Below are 21552 nucleotides of genomic sequence, written 5' to 3'. Positions count from 1 at the left end.
CACATAGATGGGAGCTTTTGTGTTTCCAGTTTGGTACTGAGGTTTGATTGGTAGGAGAAATTGGGAGGTTAATTTTATTTCCCCACACTCTTTGTTCTGTTGCTTGTGGAGTGCCATGAGCTGCATCTCCACTCTTTCTTCAGCTTCAGTGGTAGTAAGTGAAGTACCAAGTTCCTTGTGAGAAATGGAAGATGATGTTTCATTGTCTTTCACCAGTCTCCTTCATCTTACTCATTATATCAACCTCCCTATTTGAAACCTCAGATATTTCCTAGGGACTAGAGTTAGTTCATCATATTGATCATCACCGTTTCTTCCTTGGTTAGAGGAAGGTGTCTTGTTGAGTACCCCATGAGCACTTCCTTCCACTTAGTGTGCCCTTTGTTGTAGACTTTGTGGCTTTTTCTTTATGGAGAGTATCCCAGAAGGATTCCTTCATTCGCCTTTTGCATTGAACTTCCCAAGCTGGTCCTTCCCGTTGTCGAGAACATGGCATTTTCAGTCAAGAAGATTCTCAGATGAGTTGTCTTTGGTTTTCTTCCATTTGGCAGCTCATAGTGGGTTTTGATTCAGGAGAGACCTGATCATACACCTATACACCAAGTAGAAGGCAGTATTTACTGCTTTTGCCTAGAAATTCTTAGTGATTCCATTATCGATGAGCATTGTCCATGCCATGTCTTTTAGTTCTGTTCTTTCTTTCAGCAATTCTATTTTGTTGTGGAGTCCTTGGTGTTGAGAAGTTGTGTGTTATTCCATTTTTGTTACAAGCTCATCAAATTTTGGCGTTGTCACATTTTGTCCCGTGGTCAGATCTGGTGTATACTACCTTCAATTTTACCTTCACATGGATCTCCTTGATAGAGGACCTTAAACATTTCAAAAGTCTCATCCTTTGTTCTAAGAACCAATGCGTAGGTGAATCATGTATTTGACAGACCACGAACTAGGTCCTTCTCAAGTATCATATCACCAACTTGTAAGGATTCAAAATCAGCAACGTAGATGTTCTTGTTTCCTTTTGGCCACTAAGACCATCTTGTCAGTCACCAGATTGGTAGTTGTGCACTCTTTTGACAAGAACTCTACTTTGTTCCCTTCAACGCAGATTTGAGAGACACTCAGAAGACTGTACTTTAGGCCATCCACATAGTACACGTTCTCATTTGAGTGACAGAGAGATTTTTCAACTTTTCCAGCACTGAGAATGTATCATTTCCTTTATCAATGGATACATTCCTTTCCTGTAGGGCTTTTAGTGAGAAGAAATATATGGTGTTTCCAGTCACGTGCTTTGAGCATCCACTGTCCTTGGTTCATTGCAGTCCGCTTCCTCTCACTGTTCCCTGCACATGCAATTTATAGGTTAGATTTAGGATCCCAAACTAGTTTGGGTCCTTTGTTATGATAAAAGGGGTAGATGAGGAATTTTCTAGTCCATGTAGGCAATATTCGTTTCTTGCGACCGACACCTGGTCCCTTGTTAGTAGTCACTTTGTCAGTAAACACTTTGTTTTTTTGAACAGATTGAACCTTGGCCTGGCAATTTCTTTTGAAGTGCCTATTGTTCCCACAGTGGGTACACAACCAGTTATCAGAAATAGTGATGTACTTGCTGTGAGGGTTGTAAGGAGTTTTCTCCTTTTGGAACCCGATTTCATTACCTGTTTCCACTATTATTCAAATACATGGCAGTCATAGCATCTGAGGACCAGGTCCATTTCAGAGATTTCTGAAGATCAATTTTGACTTTCTCCAATTCAGCTTGAAGTTGCCGATTTTTCTCAAGTTCACCACATAGACGAGTTTTCACATTATTTAATCCATGTTCAAGCTTGATGTGTGTCTCACTAACTACTTCCTTCCCTTTCTCAAGACTCCCAGTCTTATGTTCTCTATTGAGTCCCTCAATGGTTTCCTCTAGGTTAGTGATTATCACTAAGAAATCATCCCTCTCTTGCTCAGTAGCAGAAATGTTTTCTTCTAGGGTGTGTTTCTCCTTGTTGAGACCTTCTATTGTTTTCTTCAAGTCAACCACCACAACCATCAGGTCATCTCTCTTATTTTCTACACTAGTTATCTTTTCATTTAGAGCTTCCTTTCCTTTTTCAAAATTAGATATGGTCTCATTTAGGTCCACTACACAGACCACTAGATCATCTCTAGATTGTTCGGCTTCTCCTAGTTCTAAGGTCAGGATCTCTTTATCATTATCAAGGCTTTAATAAGTATCAATTAAAACATTGGCTAATGACCTTAACTTCTTAGAAGAATAGGATTTTAGATTTCTCTAAACATCCTTGAAATTTACCTCATCATCTTCATCTTCTTCATCCTCATCATATTATGCCATCAGCGCGAACAGTGAGTCATACTTTGTTGCTTTAGTTTCCACTGCTATCATGGAACTGTTTTCTTCATCTGGTTCTCTTTCTGATTCACTAGAGGAGTCTCCCCAAGCAGCAAGAGCCTGCTTCACAATGTTGTCAGCAGCGCTTTTTCGATTGAATCGTTTGTCTGGAACCAGGTTCCTTTTTGCTGCTTTGTCAGCATTTTGTTTGTATTGCTCCTGTTTTGCGAGTGGGCAATTTTTGATGAAATGCCTTGTCTTTCCGCACCTATGACAGAGATCATTGTTCCTTACTTTACTTGAACTGCCCCTCTTTGGTATACCACAATTTCTTCGAACCATCTTTTGAAATCTTTTAGTAAGGTAGGCCATGTCACTATCTTCATCACTTGAGTCACTGCTTTCAGCTTTGAGCACCAGGTTCTTTTCCTTCTTCGGCTCTCTTATTTCACTGTCTTTCTTTCTTTTCATCTCGTATGTCTTCAGATTACAAATCAACTCATCCATGGTTAGAGTTTGTAGGTCTTTAGCTTTAGTGATAGCATTCACCTTACTTTCCCATAAACCAGGTAGAACGCTAAGGATTTTCCTTACAAGCTTTTTTCTGGGAATAACATCTCTAAGTGAATGAAGCTCATTTATGATGGATGTGAATCTGGTGTGTATATCCTGTATAGACTCATCATCCTTCATCCTGAAGAGTTCATACTCTATGGTGAGCATGTCAATCTTAGATTGTTTAACCTGAGTAGTTCCTTTGTATTCAGTTTGCAACGCTTCCCATATTTATTTGGAAGTATCACAAGCTCAGACTCTGTTGTACTCATCGAGTCCTATACCATATACCAAGATTTTCTTACCGCAATAGTTCTTTTCCACAGATTTTCTATCAATATCATGTACTCCTTTCTGTTTTTCGGCACCATTGGTCCAGTTTCTTCAAGCTTCTTCATGGGATCATGTGGACCATTACAAATGATATCCCACAGTTCTGAATCCTCGGCCATTATAAAATCATGCATGCGAGTCTTCCACCGGCCGTAGTACTGGCCATTGAATCTACAAGGTCTATAGGTTGATTGTCCTTCCTCAAAGTTAGGTGGAACAACCATTGAGATCCTTTCTAGGTGTTAACCTTTTAGTAAGAACTTGCTCTGATACCAATTCTTAGTTTGTATGAGTCCACCAAACTGTAAAGTACCTGGTCCTCTATGAGATAATACTGAAAGTGCTAATAAAACTGAAAGTAAAGAAGGCAAGGAATTTTTACGTGGAAAAATCCCACACAAGGGGATCAAAAAACCACGAGTTACACTTGTAGGCTTTTAACTTTAATAACTTGCAATCTCACTATTACAAGCCACTTTGCAATAACCCTATTATAAAGACTTCAACTAACTTGTGATGCTCTCACCACAAGCCACTTTGTCACTCTCTACTAGTAAAGACTTTTACTCACTCTAATTTGTAATAACACTTATTACAAGCCACTTTTCAATAACCCTATTACAAAGACTTCAAATAACTTGTGATTCTCTCACCACAAGCCACTTTATAACTCTCCTAGTTACAAAGAATTTAAACTTATGACTAATCCTAGTCACAACATAAACTCGAAAGTTTACAGATTTTTGGTTTTCCTAAGACAAAGCTTCTAAGAAATCAACATAGGAGATACAATGAAGAACAAATAACAAGTTTACAACTCATTATGGATATACATAAACTCATTAAGAAACTAATCCTTAGTGGAGTGTCTTCTTGTTCTTGACGCACCAGTGACTTCAATGCCGGATGAACACTGTTATGCTTGAGAGAATATCACTGAATGCACAAGTGAAATGTTTTGCCTTGCACCAGGTTGTTATATCAGAAAAGACATCACAATTGATAGTGATGTCAATTCTTGGTGCACGCTTCTTCCCAATGAGAAGTGACTGTTGCACTGTCTGCTGCACAGTCACTTTTGTGCAATTGCATTTCAACTGTAAAGTTGACTTGTACTTTTGTCATAGAACACTAAGGGATCAGGTCCCAGTTGTGTTCCTCTTTTGTAACAGTTGCGAGATAGTCACTTTCTGCTGTTGCGTTCCAGTTGTACAATTGACTTGTACTTCTGTCAGAGAACCCTAAGGGACCAGGTCCCTGTTGTGTTCTTCTTTATAATGGTTGCGGACAGTCATTGACTTGTACTTCTGTCGGAGAACCCTAAGGGACCAGGTCACCAGGTCCCAGTTGTGTTCCTCCCTGTGGTTGTTCATTCATTTGCCGGAGATCAGACTGGACATTATTCAGTTAAAATGTATACCATGCGGGTCAGGTTCTCTATCTAGTTCTTCACAATAAGTTTGTTAGATCATCAAAACATAAGAAGCATAAGGCAAAGACATTGAAAACCCATCAATTTCCCCCTTTTTGATGATGACAAACTTAGGAATTGATATTATTTGTTTAGAGCAGAAATAACCAGATAAGATACCAGAAACTACACAAGTTCCCCCTTAATCTCAGAGCTCTTCTAAAAATCTATTTCCTTCCTTAATCTCAGATCTCTTTTTCTTTTTGATTCCCCCTTACTAAAATCTCATATTCTTCCCCCTTTTGGCATCATTAAAAAGAGCACAAGCAGGTAATTAGCATAAAGAAGTCTAACGCAGCTAGCTCATGCCACATATGTACACACAACATGATAGAAAAGAAAAGCCAGAGGAACATAGCATTGTACAGGCAAAAAAAGGAGTTGTTTTATTAATGTTTACAATGGACTGAGCATGACAGGAGCAGTAATGGTGAATTTCACCATGCCATCACAAAAAAAGAAAACAAAAATAAAACAACAGCCACAAAATATTAGAGCAAAAATAGCTGGACACTAAGAGGATCCTACGGGACACTAGAAGAAGAAGGCTTGGAAAAAAGAGACAGCAATGGTTTTGAGAATCAGGTCCAATCGAGCATTTGCAGACAGTTGTTCTTCAAGCAGTTGTGCCCGAAGTTTATCATTTTCCTTCGTTAGTCGGGCAACTTCTTCATTAACAAAATCAGATCCATTAACTACTTGACTGAGCTGAGTTTCCAGTATGGCATTTTGATCCCTCAACCTTCTGATCTCTTCAGAAGCCATATTTTGAGTGTTGATCAGCTGAGAAATGGTCGAGATGCTTCCACCAACTCTTTCTAAACATTCACATTCTTCTAATGTGGTCTTAGAAAAGGTTTGCTTGCATGTTCCCACTCTGTGATTCCCCAAGGGAACCTTGTAGAATCTAAACACCTGCGCAAGGAGAAAGCCATATGGTAGCCCATGATTCCCACCTTTAAAGTTTTCCACTTTTTGCATATGATCTATTATGATTGCTGGCAGATTGATTGGGACAAACTCATCAAGCGCTTCCATTAAGACCATACCCGATTTTGTAGCAATAGACCACCTCTCAGAATGAGGTAAGAGCACTTTATTGACCAGTTCAAAGAGAAGCTGATACTCAGGAAGTAATACCTTCTTATGCACTTGTTCCCCCTGTTGAATAGCTTGCTCTTTCATGATGGCTCTTCTAAAGTTGACACCACAGACACCTTTGACTGAGGACATTCCTTCGCATGGAATTTTAAGAACTTTCCCAATGCTGAAGCGTCGAGTACATTGTCTATTACATTTACTAACGCACAAATCTGATCTCCCTCAACGGTAAATAGAGATGCGTAGAAAGTTTGTACCATATCTTTGTGCACCAGAGGCATGCTCCCTTCAAACAAGTGCTCCCATTGCTGAAATTCCACAATCTCTATAATTTGTCTCATACCGGCCATCTCTGAAATTGCTGGGTCAAATGTATGACCCCGCAAAACTTTCTGAGTTCTTAATCTCTGCTGCCAAAGACCACTATCACTGGGCATGGTCCTCAGAGCACCAAGTTCTCTAACAGTTTCCCGTTTTCGTTTTCTAGATCCTTTAACAGACTTTCCTTTCCAGCTTACTAGCCCCATAACATTATATTCAGACATAGCTTGCTCAACTGGACTATTCTTAGACTTGCTGCTGCTCTTCACGGATGCACCATTTCGTTTCTCAATAGTTTCACCGGAAGCTTTATCCACAGACTTTTGAACTTTCATAGATTGTTGCCTATAGAACCAGGTTCCTTTGGAGCATTTTTGTCAATCCCACTTACTGGAGCACTCTTATCAGTAACACATTCCCCTTGATTCATCAACTTTTTCCTTGTCTTGACACTCCTCTTACATTTCTGCAATGTAGACTCAAAACCCTCTTTCTGCTGTGACCTGATAGTGGGTGAGTTGGAGGAGGATTCTAAGAGCTTAGGATGATCAAGAGGTGCATAAGTGGGTTTGCTTGGAAGAGGATCAGGTTCTTAAGTAGGTTTTTCTGGGAACGTTTTATGAGCCAAAGACTAGAGGAGTACTATGGTTCTTACATCGCCTAGGAATAGAGTTTCTTAGTCGTGATACTCAGATGAGAGATATTCTCCTTCATTCATCAGACTCTCTGCAGCGATAGCCATGATGTTATGCGCTGCTTCCTTTTCTAGTGACTTTTTGAGAGTCACTAAGTCCAAAATGGAGGAGTTCAAATACTGATCAGGATCATTCTTAGAGACCTCTGACACTTGACAGGTGAAACCCCCTGAGTGTTCTTTGATAAGATCAAAGGAGTGACGAGACATAGAGTTCTCAATATAAGGGACAAAAATAGGGTTTGTTAGAAAGGGAAAGACTATAGGAAAAGAGGAGGAACCAGGTGTGGGCAAAGTAGTAGTAGGAGTGAAATAGTGAAACTCTGGAGATGATTTCAAGGATGATAGGGAAGTGGGAGTAGTGTTAATGGTGGGAGAAGGAGGCGATTGTTTGATTGCCATTATAGGAGTATTTGGAATATGAGTAGAGTGAGAGAGAGAGAGAGAGAGATGAAGAGAGGATCATAGCTACATAGAAGAGATGAAGGTTCATGACTTGCTGTGAGGTAGAAAGAAAGTTTTATTGGAAGAAGGACTAATGATGAAAAGAGAGAGAAACGGGTTCTGAATAGTTCTGAAAACAACGGTAAGTTTGTGGGAAAACGTTATCGTGCAGAGAGGATGAAGGGATTTGAAAGACAAGACATGACATGCAGACTTTGAAAAGTCGGATGATGTGGCAGTTGAGTTGATTTTGTTAAAGAACTTTGAGAAGGCATGCAGAATAAGCACATTACTACTAACCTGTGGTACAGGAACCTGATGCCCGAACATTTTGATTTTTGAAAAAAGGTTTTAGCAGCTCTTCTTTCGCAGTTTATAACTGTACCTTTAGCTTCTATGATCATCATGTGTGTTTACCTGCAACGGTATTGATGTGACTTAGGCTTGGTCAAAAAACATTTTAGCTAACTTTACTTGACGGTGTCTTGCATAGCCAACTGATGGAGAATCAGGTTTTCATTAGACTCTCATGACCCTATCTTCACCTTGTTTGTTCCAGAATATTCTCTACTTAAGGCTTTGATGAAGATATCTGGAATTTGGTCTTCTGTTCTACAAGACTTTCCACATATCAACCCTTTCTCCATATTGACCCTCAGAAGATAATGCCACCCCTCAATGTGCTGAGTCCTCTTGTTTTGAACTGCATAGAGAAGATATACCATCAGAAGATACCTCAAGGTCTTCTAGTTGTTGCTCAGTTAATAGGGTTTGAGCACAGCAAGGTGCTTCCGCTACACATTCTTCTTCAGTTGTTGACGAGGCCATTGAGTTTTGCTTCCTTGTCCCCCAAGGGATGAGGAATGAACATGGAAAGTGAATTGTTCTAGAGTGTTTTTCCTTTCCACAAGAAAACATGAACAGTTAACATCATTATACCCAACAGGATTAAAAACTGTCACCTGAGGGGTAATACAGGACCAGGTCCTGAGTTCCTTTAAGGTATCACAAAACTTCTTTGGGCAGCCTTCAAGTAGGATTCCTAAGGACTTGACTTTGGATTCTATTCTAGAGTGGAGATATAGAAGGGACTAAGAAAAAAATATTTTTTTGAGTTTTTAATACTTATCTAACTCTAGAATAAAAGGGGGTGATTAAATTGTCACATAGATGGGAGCTTTTGTGTTTCCAGTTTGGGACTGAGGTTTGATTGGTAGGAGAAATTGGGAGGTTAATTTGATTTCCCCACACTCTTTGTTCTGTTGCTTGTGGAGTGTCATGAGCTGCATCTCCACTCTTTTTTCAGCTTCAGTGGTAGTAAGTGAAGTACCAGGTTTCTTATGAGAAGTGGAAGATGATGTTGCATTGTCTTTCACCAGTCTCCTTCATCTTACTCATTATATCAACCTCCCTATTTGAAACCTCAGATATTTCCTAGGGACCAGAGTTAGTTCATCATATTGATCATCACCGTTTCTTGGTTAGAGGAAGGTGTCTTGTTGAATACCCCATGATCACTTCCTTCCACTTAGTGTGCCCTTTGTTGTAGACTTTGTGGCCTTTTCTTTGTGGATAGTATCCCAGACGGATTCCTTCATTCGCCTTTTGCATTGAACTTTCCAAGCTGGTCCTTCCCGTTGTCGAGAACATGGCATTTTCAGTCAAGAAGATTCTCAGATGAGTTGTCTTTGGTTTTCTTCCATTTGGCAGCTCATAGTAGGTTTTGATTTAGGAGAGACCTGATCATACACTTGTTCACCAAGTAGAAGGCAGTATTTACTGCTTTTGCCTAGAAATTCTTGGTGATTCCATTATCGATGAGCATTATCCATGCCATGTCTTCTAGTTCCGTTCTATCTTTCAGTAATACCATTTTGCTGTGGAGTCCTTGGTGTTAAGAAGTTGTGTGTGATTCCATTTTTGTTACAAGCTCATCAAATTTTGGCTTTGTCACATTTTGTCCCGTGATCAGATCTGATGTATACTACCTTCAATTTTACCTTCACCTAGATCTCCTTGACAGAGGCCCTTAAACATTTCCAAAGTCTCATCCTTTGTTCTAAGAACCAATGCCCAGGTGAATCATGTATTTGATAGACCACGAACCAGGTCCTTCTCAAGCATCTCATATCACCAAATTGTAAGGATTCAAAATCAGCAACGTAGATGTTGTTTCCTTTTGGCCACTAAGACTATCTTGCCAGTCACCAGATTGGTAGCTGTGCACTCTTTTGACAAGAACTCTACTTTGTTCCCTTCAATGCAGATTTGAGAGACACTCAGAAGACTATACTTCAGGCCATCCACATAGTACACGTTCTCATTTGAGTGATAGAGAGATTTTCCAACTTTTCCAACATCGAGAATTTATCCTTTCCTTTATCAATGGATACATTTCTTTCCTGCAGGGCTTTTAGTGAGAAAAAATATATGGTGTTTCAAGTCACGTACTTTGAGCATCCACTGTCCTTGGTTCATTGCAGTCCGCTTCCTCTCAATGTTCCCTGCACATGCAAATTATGGGTTAGATTTAGGTCCCTTGTTATGATAAAAGGGATGGATAAGGGCTTTTCTAGTCCAGGCAGGCAATATTCGTTTCATGCGACCGATACCTGGTCCCTTGTTAGTAGTCACTTTATCAATAAACACTTTGTTTTCCTGAATAGATTGAGCCTGGCCTGGCAATTTTCTTTGAAGTGCCAATTGTTCCCACAATGGGTACACAGCTAATTATTAGGAACAGTGACATACTTGTTGTGAGGGTTGTAGGGAGTTTTCTCCCTTTGGAACCCAATTCCCTGCCTGTTTCCACTGTTATTCAAATACATGGCAGTCATAGCATCTGAGGACCAGGTCTATTTCAAAGATTTCTCAAGATCAATTTTGACTTTCTCCAATTCAGCTTGAAGTTGCCGATTTTTCTCAAGTTCACAACATAGACTAGTTTTCACATTATTTAATTCATGATCAAACTTGATGTGTGTCTCACTAACTACTTCCTTCCCTTTCTTAAGACTCCCAGTCCTATGTTCTCTATTGAGTCCCTCAATGGTTTCCTCTAGGTTATTGATTATCACTAAGAAATCATCTCTCTTTTACTCAGTAGAAGAAATTTTTTCTTCTAGGGTGTGTTTCTCCTTGCTGAGACCTTATATTATTTTCTTCAAGTCAACCACCACAACCATCAGGTCATCTCTCTTATTTTCTACACTAGTTATCTTTTCATTTAAAGCTTCCTTTTCTTTTCCAAAATTAGCTATGGTCTCATTTAGGTCCACTACACAGACCACCAGATCATCTCTAGATTGTTCAGCTTCTCCTAGTTCTAAGGTCAGGATCTCCTTATCATTATCAAGGCTTTAATAAGCATCAATTAAAACATTGGCTAATGACCTTAACTTCTTAGAAGAATAGGATTTCAGATTTCTCTAAACATCCCTGAAATTTACCTCATCATCTTCATCTTCTTCATCCTCATCAGACTGAGCCATCAGCGCGAACAGTGAGTCATACTTTGTTACTTCAGTTTCCACTACCATCATGGAACTATTTTCTACATCTGTTTCCCTTTCTAATTCACTGGATGAGTCTCCCCAAGCAGCAAGAGCCTGCTTCACAATGTTGTCAGCAGTGCTTTTTCGATTGAATCGTTTGTCTGGAACTAGGTTCCTTTTTGCTGCTTTGTCAGGATTTTATTTGTATTGCTCCTGTTTTGTGAGTGGGCAATCTTTGATGAAATGCCTTGGCTTTTCGCACCTATAAAGAGATCATTGTTCCTTACTTTACTTGAACTGCCCCTCTTTGGTATACCACCATTTCTTCGAACCATCTTTTAAAATCTTTTAGTAAGGTAGGCCATGTCACTATCTTCATCAATTGAGTCACTGCTTTTAGCTTTGAGCACCAGGTTCTTTTCCTTCTTCGGCTCTCTCCTTTAGCTTTAGTGATAACATTCACCTTACTTTCCCATGAACCAAGTAGAACACTGAGGATTTTCCTTACAAGCTTGTTTCTGGGAATAACATCTCCAAGTGAATGAAGCTCATTTATGATGGATGTGAATCTGGTGTGCATATCCTATATAGACTCATCATCCTTCATCCTGAAGAGCTCATACTCTGTGGTGATCATGTCAATCTTGGATTGTTTAACCTGAGTAGTTCCTTCGTGTGCAGTTTGCAACGCTTCAAATATTTCTTTGGTAGTATCACAAGCTGAGACTCTGTTTTACTCATCGGGTCCTATACCACATACCAAGATTTTCTTAGTGCAATAGTTCTTTTCCACAGATTTTCTGTCAATATCATGTACTCCTTTCTGTTTTTCGGCACCATTGGTCCAGTTTCTTCAAGCTTCTTCATGGGAACATGTGGATCATCACAAATGATGTCCTACAGTTCTGAATCCTCGGCCATTATAAAATTATGCATGCGATTCTTCCACCAGCCGTAGTACTGACCTTTGAATCTAGAAGGTCTGTAGGTTGATTGTCCTTCCTCAAAGATAGGTGGACCAGCCATTGAGATCCTTTCTAGGTGTTAACCTTTTAGTAAGAACCTGCTCTGATACCAATTGTTAGTTTGTATGAGTCCACCAAACTGTAGAGTACCTGGTTCTCTATGAGATAATACTGAGAATGCTAATAAAACTGAAAGTAAAGAAGGCAAGAAATTTTTACGTGGAAAAATCCCACACAAGCGATCAAAAAACCACGAGCTACACTTGTAGGCTTTTAACTTTACTAACTTGCAATCTCACTATTACAAGCCACTTTTCAATAACTCTATTATAAAGACTTCAACTAACTTGTGATGCTCTCACCACAAGCCACTTTGTCACTCTCTACTCGCAAAGACTTTTACTCACTCTAACTTGTAATAACATTTATTACAAGCCACTTTGCAATAACCCTATTACAAAGACTTCAACTAACTTGTGATGCTCTCACCACAAGCCACTTTATAACTCTCCTAGTTACAAAGACTTTAAACTTATGACTAATCCTAGTCACAACATAAACTCGGAAGTTTACGGATTTTTGGTTTTCATAAGACAAAGCTTCTAAGAAAGCAAGATAGGAGATACAATGAACAATAAATAACAAGTTTACAACTCAACTATGGATATACATAAATTAATTAAGAAACTAATCCTTAGTGGAGTGTCTTCTTGTTCTTGATGCACCAGTGACTTCAATGCCGGATGAACACTGTTATGCTTAAGAGAATATCACTGAATGAACAAGTGAAATGTTGTGCCTTGCACCAGGTTGTTATATTACAAAAGACATCACAATGGATAGTGATATCAATTCTTGGTACACACTTCTTCCCAATGAGAAGTGACTGTTGCACTGTCTACTACACAGTCACTTTGTGCATTTGCGTTCTAACTGTATAGTTGACCTGTACTTCTATCAGAGAACACTAAGGGACCAGGTCCCAGTTATGTTCCTCTTTTGTAACAGTTGCGAGATGGTCACTTTTTGTTGTTACGTTCCAGTTGTACAATTGACTTGTACTTCTGTCAGATAACCCTAAGGGACCAGGTCCCTGTTGTGTTATTCTTTATAATGGTTGCGGACAGTCATTGACTTGTACTTCTGTTAGAGAACCCTAAGGGACCAGGTCACCAGGTCCCAGTTGTGTTCCTCCCTGTGGTTGTTCATTCATTTGCTGGAGATCAGACTAGACATTATTCAGTTGAAATGTATACCATGCCGGTCAGGTTCTCTATCTGGTTCTTCACAATAAGTTTATTACATCATTAAAACATAAGAAGCATATGGCGAAGACATTGAAAACCCATCACCTAAGGAGTAGGAGTTCAAAACCGTTTCCTATCATTTTATTCTAGGAAACGTGGGGACTATTTATATACGGTAAAAAACAGCGGTTCGATTTTACGATCATGAAAGTGCCTCATAGAGACTGCCCCCAGAAGGCTCGAAGCTTAGCTCGGGGCTCCAACCCCGAGGGTTCCCAGTGATCGACCTTGAGGGTTCTCAGTGATCGACCTTGAGGGTTCTCAGTGATCGACCTCGAGGTAGCATAAAAAACGATCGGCCTCGATTTAATGTAAATCAGCGGCTACGGTGGATCGATGTGAGGTTCCCAAGGTATGTAACTAGAGCTGACAAAGTCTATTAGGCTAGTCCAAACCCGTATTATGGCATTAAATAGTTGTACCAGCCCTATATCTTTGTAATAAATGCATTTGTACTATGTTGGGATTCCCCCTCATATATAAAGGGAATCCTTGTCATTTTGTAAGGGGGATCTGATACACAATATTAAATATACAAGAATATTCTCTCTGCTCCCTAACTTAACATATTCTCTTGTTCTCATTATTTACGTTTATTGCTTACATTTATTGTGTTCTATTTATTGTTCTTCATTTATTGCTCATTATTAGTCATAAAGAGCTGCTATTAAATTTATCATAACTGTTAATCCTCCATCGACTGCCTTTAGCAGGGCATCCGAATCGACCTCGAGGTCCCGTATACACAAGCTCGAGGCTTTAATTTCCAGCCATTCGGTTTGATTATTATACTATCTACAACTTATTATCTTATTTTTTCTAATCTTTCACTTAGCATCTATTGCCTAACAACTAGCATAAAAATAGATCATATATTTTTAGAACCACAAAATCAAATCTAATTGTTACTACCATTTTCAAGGTAAACACATGTAACATGCATTTTTTATGAGTGACACCTGGTCCCTTTTCAGCAGTTACTCTCTCAGCAAAAACTTTGCTTTTCTGCAAAGACTGAACCCTGGCTTGGCAATTTTCTTTAAAATACTCATTGTTCTCACAGTGTGTACATAGCCAATTATTGGGTACAGTAGCATATTTGCTTCGGGGATTATAAGGAGTTCTCTCTTTTTGAAATCATATTACCTACTTGGTACCACCATTATTAACATACATGGCAGTAATAGCTTCCGAGGACCAAGTTCATTTAAGGGACTTCTCAAGATCATTTTTTACTTTTTCCAGTTCTGTTTGGAGCTGCCTATTTTTCTCAAGTTCAGCACACAAACTAATTCTGACAGCAATTAACTCTTTTTCAAGCTTAATGTGTGCCTTACTAGCTACCTCTTTCCCTTTTTCAGAGTTTCTATGCCTACACTCAGCTCCAAGTTCCTCTATTATTTCCCTTAAGTTTATAATCATTACTAAAAGGTCATCTCTCTCTTGCTCAATAGCAGCCACTTTCTCCACTAAGGATGGTTTCCTTTAAGTCAACAACTACAACCACCAAATCATCTCTTTCATGTTCTGCACTAACTATTTTTTCAGTTAGAACCACCTTTTCATTCTCCAGATTGCTTATGGTTTCCTTCAGGTCAACTACACACACTACCAAATCATCTCTAATTTGTTCAGCTTCTCCTAGTTCTATGGTCAAAGCATCTTTATCATCTACAAGATTATGATAGGCATCAATTAATACATTTACTAATGACATGAGTTTCTTAGGAGAGTAGGATTTCAAATTTATCTGAACATCCCTGAAGTTTACCTCATCATCGTCATCATCTTCATCATCGTCTGATTGAGCCATCAAAGCAAATATTGTATCATATTCATTTCCTTCACTTTCAACTGCCATCATGGAACTATAACCTACATCAGTTGCTTTTTTTAGACTCACTGGAGGAATCTCCCCATGCTGCAAGATCTTGCTTCACAACATTGTCAGCAGATCTCTTCCTTTTGAAGTGTTTGTCAGGAACTAGGTTCCTTTTTGTTGCTTTATCAGGGTTGTATTTGACGTGTTCTTGCTTCATGAGAGGGCAATCATTGATGAAATGCTCTGTATTTCCACATTTATGACAGAGGTCATAATTCTTTGGTCTGCTGGAGTTGCCCTTTTTTAGTATTCCTCCATTTCTTTTAATCGTCTTCTAAACCTTTTGGTTAAGTAAGCCATGTCACTGTCCTCCTCACTTGAGTCATTGCTTTCAACTTTGAGTACCAGGTTCTTTTCCTTCTTTGATTCTCTTCTTTCACTGTCTATTTTCCTCTTCACTTCGTAGGTTTTCAGATTTCCAACCAACTCATCTGTGGTCAGCTCCTGCAAGTCCTTTGCTTTAGTGATAGCATTCACTTTACTCTCCATGAACTAGGCAGGATACTGAGAATTTTCCTCACGATCTTGTTCCAGGGAATGATTTCACCAAGTGAGTGTAACTCATTTGTGATGGAAGTGAATCTTGTGTGCATGTCTTGAATAGATTCATCGTCTTTCATCCTAAAGAGCTCATACTCAGTAGTAAGCATATCAATCTTAGATTTCTTTACTTGAGTGGTTCCCTCATGTGCTGTTTGCAGAGCTTCCATATCTCCTTGGCAGATTGACAAGCTAAGATCCTGTTGTATTCATCCGGTCCTATGCAACACACCAAATTTTCTTGGAACAAAAATTTTTCTCCACAGCTATCCCAGCTGCATCGTTGTATTCTTTCTTGGTCTTTGGCATCGTCACTGGAGGATCTCCGACCTTCTTTGTTGGGACATAAGGACCATCACATATAACATCCCACAACTCAGAATCTTCAGCCATGATAAAATCATACATTCTTGTCTTCCACCACCCATAGTATTGCCCATTGAACCTGGGTGGTCTATACGTAGACTTATATATATATATATATATATATATATATATATATATATATATATATATATATATATATATATATATTCTTAACGGGTTAACGCAGCCATAAGGATCCTTCCTAGGTATTAGCTTGGTAGAAAGAACCCGCTCTGATACCAATTGACAGAATATATGAGTCTACCAAACTATAGAGAGACCAGGTCCTCTATGAGTTTCCACTGAGAATGCTAATGAAACAGTAAGTAAATAAGACAGGGAGTTTTACGTGGAAAAATCCCAGCTCAAGGGGATAAAAAATCACGACCTACACCGGTAGGATTTCAACTTCACTATGAGCAACTTTAGATTACAACCTATGTAATCTAGGAATTAAACTCTTAATCCCTCACTAACTTGTAATACACCTATTACAAGCCACTTTGCAATACACATATTACAAAGACTGTGACTTATGACTAACTCTAGTCACGATACAAACACTAAGAGGTCGTTTGGTAGAGTGCATAATACAAAATAATGCTTGCATTAGTTTTGTGTATTAGTAATACCTTGTTTGGTATACTTTTTCAACATATGTATAACTAATACAAGCATTAGTTATACATCCTATTTGGTATTATCCTGTGTGTAGCTAATGCATAGCAAAACCATGGTATTACTAATACCAAGGCTATCAATGCATGCATTAGTATGTCTAAAGACCAAATTGTCCTTAAAATCCCTTAAAACTAAAGAATATAGAGGGCATTTTTGTAAACAACTAATTTTTTTAAAAATTATGCAATGCATTTTAATTTTTAATACACCACACCAAACAATATATAAAAAATAATCTCTGCTTAACTAATGCTTGCATTACTAACACATGCATTACTAATCCCTGCATTACTAATATACCATATTCAGCATTATTCTTATACACCCTACCAAACGACCCCTAAGGGTTTATGGTTTTACAGGGGGTTCCTAAGCAACACTTCTAGATAAGCAAAGTAGGAATTACAATGAAGAACAATTACAAAGTTACAACTTAATTAAGGACATACAGATATTAGCTCTAGGAATTGGTCCGTAGTAGTGTTAAACTTTGTTCTTGATGCACTTGAGAATTGAATGCTTGAATGTTAGATGCTTGAATGCTTGAATGAATTCTCAAATGTTCAAGTGATGTTTTGTTGTAATACTCTTGTTAATACAACTTGGATGACATCACTTGAATGATGTAATCACTTGGTTGTTCAAAAGACAAGTAACTGCAGAACTGTGCTGCACCATTTCTGTGTACAGTGCAGGCAGTCACTTTTCAGATGTACACAGTTGACTTTGTACTGCTGTCAGAGAAATACATGGGTATCAGGTCCCTGTGTTGATTCTCTATCTTCTGAAGTTGTAGCAATTCACATTAGATGGAGTCCGTTGATTTGCGATGTGTACCAAGTGTGTCAGGTTCCTTATCTAGTTCTTTGATAGTAAGTTTGTTAGATCATCAAAATATAAAGCTAAGGCATTGTAAACCCATCATAAAATATTCAACAATAAAATTATGTAATATAAATATTGCTAATTAAAAAGTCATAATAAAAATAAACATAATTTAAAAGTACTAAGTCATGCTAAAATAAGAAAAACAAATAAAGGAATATTAGTTACATGACTAAACGCTAAAGAAAAAATAAAAATAGATTATGTGTTTTTATCTAAATCATTGCAAAATAAAAAATAGATATTCAATATGTTGTCGTTCTTAGTATTGAATTGAATTTCTTTTGTTAGCATTAGTATTGATATGATTTTGGTTTGGGCTTTTGTTAGCACTATTTAAATTACTAATATTAATGGTTATAAAACTTATTGGAACATTCAAAAGTTCTAAGTCCATACTTGAAATAATAATACATTAAAGATAAAATTATGAAAAAGTTTAAGAAATATTTATAAATTACATCACAATAAGTATATTTATGTATTAAATATATCTAAAATTTCTATATTTGTAATGTCGGGTTGGTTTGGTTTCGGTTTGACTTTCTCTAATTAAAACCAAACCAAATGAATTATGGTCAGTTATTGTTTCCAATATCAAACCAAACCACAGTCAGATTTTTTTCTTTTGTAAGCACCAATTGGTTTGGTTTGATATTGGAAACAATAACTGACCATAATTGGTTTTGTTTGGTTTTAATTAAATAATATATATGCATTGCCGTGTAGAAAATATATATACAATTCGGTCCAACTAATTACAGAATTAATTTGTCCTTTACTGTTATTGCTAAAACAAACAATCAAAGTTTTTCCTGTTGATTTTGCATGAAGTCGATTTTTTATGCTTTGGTCTCATTATATCATCTAGCGAGACCATCTCACTATACAGAGCTAGGCTCGAGTGCGAATCAATTTATATATTTTAATATCGAACAGATGTGATATTCATGACTTGAAATTTATTCGGTAAATATATGTAAATCTTTTCATAAACATTAGGCGATATATAATCTGGGAAATGATAAGTAACTTGATCTCACAATTTAAAATTTACTGATAGTGAATTGTTTTTCCCACTGTCAGTATACAATACATATATACATATAATTTAAATCCTCCTTCACTAATTAAGTGCAAAGAAATTTCAATATATTCATAAGTACTGGTCTTGGGATAATGATTCGTTTCAATCAAGGAGTAGAAGTTTAATCAATCATCTCTGCTACTGCAGATTGATTTTATGTCTTCTTGCTGCTTTTTATATCACCATAGAAGTAGGAAATGAATCCCCATATAGAAAGTGCAAGAGAAATACCTTTTTCTGCTGTGAATTTTTCACCATAAAAAATGACGGTTAATACTTCACTAATAGGAAGTAGAACAGTAATCAAAATGGCAGAAACCAGAGACGAAGAAGAATAGACAACTCCAATGGCGCCTAAGAAGAAGCATTGCCAAATAATTGCAGATCATACTATAACTATATAATATCTTCCTTCTCCAAGTTCAAATGCTTTTGCCTCCTGTGAAATCGCCTGCAAGTTTAACTACTTATTAACGAACACCCGTATAATAATCTATTGCCATGTCCAACTAACAAGTTTTTTTCCCACATAATCTGATCAGCTAAAAAATATGTATAAATACGGTTCATAATACGTGAAATTAGTAACTTGAAAAAGAAAAACTTACAACCTTCTACAACAAACTAAATTAAACTGATAGTGTAAATATTCTTTGTTATTGTCAGTGTATAATTGTATACTATAAATTAGCTTATATATGACTTTAGCCTTAAAATTGTACTTGTCATGCCTATATATATTAGCCAATGCTCAATTTTATTATCTGATGTCCTGACTCTCTCTTTCAATTCGACTGAAAATTGGTTACTTCTGTTCATGTTTTCAACATTAGAACAATAAGAAATGAACTCTTTAGATACTTTGTAGATCTTTACCTAAAGCCCACAGATATAAAAAGGATAAGAAGAAAAGATGAAATGCTTTAATATACCCTAATATGGGACTTCATCTCGATGCAAATACCGAACATCGAGTAAAGATAAAAATTAAAACAAAAGTTTACAAATATATACAAGCTTGAGCCAGATTCTTTTTCATGAGTTAAGATGTGAAAGAATCTTTTGCTTTTTTGCGATGATATTTGCATTAGGATTTCTTGACTGGTATAACATCATACTAAAATTATGTGACTAATTCATCTAAAAGTTTAAGCTGTTAGAAAATTCATACTTAAAATTTATTTTGTCTCGACAATACATACATATACTAATAAGAACAATTGGATACCAATATACCTAAATTTACGCTACCATGTGTATATTTGTGCATTTTACCGTGTCTCTGTGTGTGTGCAACTTAGCCAGAATGATTTGATTTTTGGGACAGCTTAATTATAATGAATAAATGATTACGTTCAAGTTGCATATATAGTACGTACGTAAAATAGAGCACAACAAATAGAGAGAAGGTAAAACGGAGAGCATTCAAATTCATAACAGAGAAATTATATTACCTGAAAGTCTTTGTTTATTATCATTCCAATTGTGCAAACCACAGTAGCAAAAAAGCAATACACAGCTTGAATCTGCAACACAAGTGTGTAAGTGTCCATCTCATTGCCTTCTTGTATAACAACTCAAACAAAGGCAAAATAAGCCCATACAAAGCTGCAGCTCCAAGTGTCAAGACAAACCCTAAAATATACTCCTTTTTCGACTCGCCTTTCGGCCGGTCACCTTTCACGTGGAGAGCCAGTACAATCGCGCCAAGTGTCAGAAGAAAAATGGAATTGATGGAGTATGCAGAGAACTTTTGTTTCACACGGATGAAAGCAAAGGCGGCCGTGAAAGCTAAGTAAGTTGTGAAGCAATGAGAAGTGCTGATGTGGAGACGGGTAATTTCGCCATGCCATAAGCGTAGAGATAGTTGTAAATTCCGCTTAGGATTCCTATCCCGATGGCAGATATAAAAATCCGAGGAGTCATCAAAATAAGCTTTGTATTATTGTTACTATTGTTATTGTTGTTATCGTTATTTTGTACTGTCGTTGCTATTCTACTTGGGATTTGCGACGGTTGAAATAAGAGATGGTTAAAGGGATGAGAATAATTTGCCAAGCACTAGTTTGTAGCCAACTTGATAGCCAAATTCTTGGCCACTAGTTTGTAGCCAACTTGATAGCCAAATTCTTGGCCACTTTTGCCTCCTTTGATGAAGTAAAGGCGCAAGATCAAAGGGCCACCACAATTTCCTATAGCTAGAAATATACAGTTCATAACTAGAAGAAACTTCTTCATTTTTAAGTTTACTTTAGGTTCCATTTTCTATGTAGAATTGAATATTTTGAGTAGTACTATATAATGTGGGAACATATATAGTTGTTTCGTCTTTGAGTTTTCGATCGACTATCTCAACAGAGACGGACCTATGTATATTGGTCATCGAACTCCATAAACTTTGATCGAAATCTTGTATATGTATATGTATATACCTTTGAAAATGGTTAACTAAAATCTCTTAGCACCCGAAATACTAAAAGTCTTTAGAGGACATTGGTTGAACAGAATACTATATTCCACCACATTAAAATCCTGAGTCCGCCTCTGTGTTGTGTGTCAAGGTTTCAACCTTATTGTCCTCATAATTTCGTTTTCCTATTTTCCTTTTCATTGTTGGGAAATAAATTTTCAACCAACGATATGAGGAAAATGACGGATATTCCGATGTCTGCTTAATAGTTCACTTCAGTGACCATTTTCTCGTCGGAAATATTTGTCGGTCTTCCGACAGATTATTCTCTGTTGGAAGATCCTTGCAAATTCGGTAAGTTCTAATAGTAAATCTATCTTACATTTAAATGAATTGACAATTAAATACATTGCAAAAAGACAATTTTTTTCCTTTCATGGTGTGAAAAGAAAATTAACATACAGAAATATTCGCACTAAAAATGTTAATTTCAACTGATGCTGACTACAGCTTGTTATTTTTGGAAAATGTCCAAACTTCAACTGATGCTGACTACAGCGTGTTAATTTTGGAAAACGTCTAAAATTGATTATTCAATCTTTATAATCTATAATAATCATATGAGTTGGACGTTGAGTGCGACTAGGCTTGATCTAACCCCGTATA

At 37.3% G+C, this 21552-nt stretch overlaps 1 pseudogene; it reads right to left on the bottom strand.

The window, feature by feature from the left end:
• Nucleotides 1-18422: 18422 nt before the first annotated feature.
• LOC107776223 (purine permease 3-like) lies at nucleotides 18423-20778 on the bottom strand (annotated as a pseudogene).
• Between the last annotated feature and the right edge of the window lie 774 nt (nucleotides 20779-21552).

The sequence above is a fragment of the Nicotiana tabacum genome, chromosome 18 (genome assembly GCF_000715075.1).
Source record: "Nicotiana tabacum cultivar K326 chromosome 18, ASM71507v2, whole genome shotgun sequence".
NCBI classification, from domain to species: domain Eukaryota; kingdom Viridiplantae; phylum Streptophyta; class Magnoliopsida; order Solanales; family Solanaceae; genus Nicotiana; species Nicotiana tabacum.
The sequence above is the reverse complement of the archived record's forward strand: the minus strand, read 5'-3'. Positions and strand labels throughout refer to the sequence as shown.